A 3,651-nucleotide genomic window follows, 5' to 3' on the forward strand; every position below is an offset into this window, starting at 1 on the left:
GCAACGTAACACGTGGGCAAACTGTGGACTGGAAATGCCTTCCGAGAAGACTATTATGGGAATCTGGTTTCTATTTACGCGTTACTAACGTGATGAAATCATTGAAAACTTCATTTACCACCAGTTGTCTGGGCGCGAATCCACGACCAACTACTTGTGTTTAGTGGTTTTAGTTGTCCACTCGGCACTGATGATCCTCTAATAATAGGAACCTTTTATTACAGAAACAGACAGAAAAATACAATAAAAATGCGCACGACAGTTTTACAATGAATTAAGGAAATTTAGTAGAAATACAGAACATACTCTCCTGCTTTTAGCAAGACTGCATTCATCATTTAAAAAATAAGCTTCGAAGTAAGGGTTATTTTTAATGAACAAGATCGAAGCGAAATATTATCTTTTCATATTTGATTGATTGGAAATACTTCTCGATTAATTTTAACGTAAAAATGATCGTTTTGTAGATGCAACAAGTTCTAAAACAATTAAATTTTTAATAATTACTAATTTGATGTATAAAATACTAACATATACAACGTCTTTGAAAGAGGATGCAGCACATTTATCCTCTAAATGCAAGATCGCTTCCGGCTTGACATATTTGAGGCAGACCACCTATCAAATACTTCGACAATTTATCTACTTACTTAATAATTTTGCTAAATATATAAATGTAATATCAAAGGCATTCCTCACGGATTGGAATACACTACCTCGATTAGCGCCCGGACTAGTAGAGCTATATAGCGCCTCGGGACATACAATCAAAAATTATAGGAAGTATACCGACGATTACGTCATTCCCCCTCGGTTCGAAGTGATTGTAAAGGGGAGAGTGACCTCGAAAGAGGTCAACCAAGTAGGCGTGGTAGAGCCGTTTACACCCACGCACGGATACTTGTTTATCGCCGGTGTCTTGGTGCGAGCGCGAAAACGTTCCAGTGCCAGAGCAATTTTGGATGTTGCCGACAACTAGTCGGACTAAACAGGTAGACTCCGCGAGGGACTCCGAAACTCTATATTTTACATTAAATAAATTAAAAAATGTGATTAAACATTTCAGTTTGGTATTGTGATGATGTCACAATAAACAATTTGCTCGTGTAATTCTTAATTTCGTATATTGAATGAGTCTGGTCGTTAAACTGTGAAATATTTAAGCAATCAATCCAATTATTTAATGAACCTGATGGCCAATTGATCAACAATTGACAACCAATCTGTTCAGTAGAAATCAATAAAATTTAGGAACAATGAATATGTTGTTTAGAAATAGCCATCTATATTATACCACGTAATAACTTATGTGAAAAGTAAATGTTATGCTATTGTTAGAGCAAAATATTGCAGTTATAATCAATATCACTATTAAATACAGCGCTACAAAACGAAAATTATTTACAAATTTCAGAATTTAGAGCTAAATTTACTTAAAAAATCCGATAGAATTACAAATGACTTTCCTCTGTCAAATGATTAAATATAAAAATTTGGAACGTATTAATTCAATAGAATGAAAATATTACAAAAATGGCTGAATTATTTATATATACAGTATATATTATATTAAAGCAATTGATTACTTAACAAAATAAGAGGGAAAAGCAAATGATTTCAGATATTTTTAAAGATAAATATATCATAGATTGTGCACAATCGGTTACATACTCTATGAAACTGATTGTGTTTACAATAAACATGGCCTCTATGACGTGTTTATTAAAAACAAGAGCTGAAACTGATATTAATTACAAAGAACAAAAGACAATTAAATAGTTCATAGAAGTTTAAGTAGATATTCTGTATCAGTTTATATCACAGAAATTGAGAGGGAAAAATATCTGTAAGAAATAAATTAATAAAATATCCAGTTTTTCAAATTTTCTTCAAAACACTATATATTTTAGAATGTATTATTATAATTCTAACAGAATAACAATTCAGTATTATTAATACAAATCAATAGAGTGATATAATATACTTCAAAATGTAATTATTAACAAACTGCTATTTACATATTGATGCAGCATCGTGAGGCTTCTGCTTATTATAATACTACTGTACTTGAATAAATTTCTATAACTGAAAAGTCAAGATACTAAAGCTAACACGTAAATACTTCCATATATGTTAAAATTCCATTTAATCAATGAATATAGGCCTATATGTTCCAATTTAAATACTTTTTCTATTTATTTTTGTATAAACATTAACTTGTCCAATAATGAAACTTATTGTTTCAATTATTTCAGATAAATACTCATGGAAAGTCAACTTCTACAAATTCCACAAATGATTCCTGTATTTGGAGTAATTCTGGTTATAAAAGTGAAATAGGTAGGAGACTTAATACTAAAAAATTGTTTCTAGTGATTTGAAGAATAGTTAAGAGATAAATTTTTATTTATATAAATAGAAATGGTAACATTTAAATAAGTATTTGGCTTTGATAGAGTAAGGTTGTCAGCTCAATTTATCAGTATTCAAGAACAGAGAGAATTCCAATTTAAATTTTTAGTGAAATGAAATACAGGTTGATGCTGTAGAATTGAATTTTATTAATTAGTCTGTTGGTATTTGTCTTATTGTGTCTTTTGATATATTCCTTTGATATTCTGAAAATATATTTGTGTGTAGCCTATGTTAGGTAAAGAATTCTATACTGTTCAAAGTATTTGCACCAAGGAGTTATTCCTGACATATTCCCTGACATATTTCATAATGTTTGGTTGATTCAGTTATGAAATATAATACTTTGTTTGTCAGCGATTAAAGTATTTATTTAATTTTTTGATTCATATAGTGTTAAAACATGGAGAAATGGAAATCACTGAAGGATCAATATTCGATAAGTTAAAATAATTTACTTCTGTTATGTTGTACAACATCCAAGAGAATGATTGCAAAATTTTTATGAATTATTTCTAATTTCCATGATTGTTTAATTGAGAATATCAACTACTAAATGAGTTTAAGGAATGTTTTTGATAATGTGTCTTTTATCATACATCAGACATGCTGTGTTCTACAGCATTTTCTCAGCATCAAACCACGGCTGATATGATAAAAACACATAATTTACAAGAATATTTTATGTCAAAAAATTATATGCTATATTTGTGAATATAAAATGAATTTTATTAAATTATTTCAATTGTTTGTTTGAATATTTTAAAAAACAATAGTGTATAAATTCCAATACAGATTGTAAGAAAGAGAGAATAAAAGAGGAGATTTGTGATACTAAATATGATATAAAATCGGAATGTAAAGTTGTTTTGAGAAGATTGAATGTCAAAGTAAAAACTGAAGACCGTAAAGTCGCTCATCTCCAAGATGAATACCAAGATGTAAAGGTAAATATTATAAATTTCAAAAGGTTATAGGCTACATTATATGTTATATTTGGATATTTGTGTCTCTGAACTATTGAAAAAGTAGCTTAATATGACCAGTTATATAAAATTATATTGTAAATTTAGGTGTAATCTGTACTAAAAACCACTTCTAAATAGTAAATTAATGTTAGTTGTTCACACATTTTACTCTGTGAGTAGTTTGCTTCTTTTTGCTCTGTAATACGTACGTAAAATTAACAGTGATTTTTTTAATATATTGACCCATCGATTAGGCTAATTGGCAGGCCAC

The 3,651-nt window shown here is 29.1% G+C and overlaps 1 long non-coding RNA gene across 1 annotated transcript; it reads left to right on the plus strand.

Annotated features, from left to right (window-relative positions):
• The first annotated feature begins 2,254 nt into the window (after positions 1–2,254).
• On the plus strand, positions 2,255–3,296 carry LOC111639666. The gene is made up of 2 exons (XR_002759113.1): positions 2,255–2,340; positions 3,208–3,296. It is a non-coding gene; the product is annotated as an uncharacterized LOC111639666 (long non-coding RNA).
• The last annotated feature ends 355 nt before the right edge of the window (positions 3,297–3,651 follow it).

The sequence above is a fragment of the Centruroides sculpturatus genome, unplaced genomic scaffold, assembly GCF_000671375.1.
Source record: "Centruroides sculpturatus isolate CEXI.00-Female unplaced genomic scaffold, Cexi_2.0 scaffold1402, whole genome shotgun sequence".
NCBI lineage: Eukaryota > Metazoa > Arthropoda > Arachnida > Scorpiones > Buthidae > Centruroides > Centruroides sculpturatus.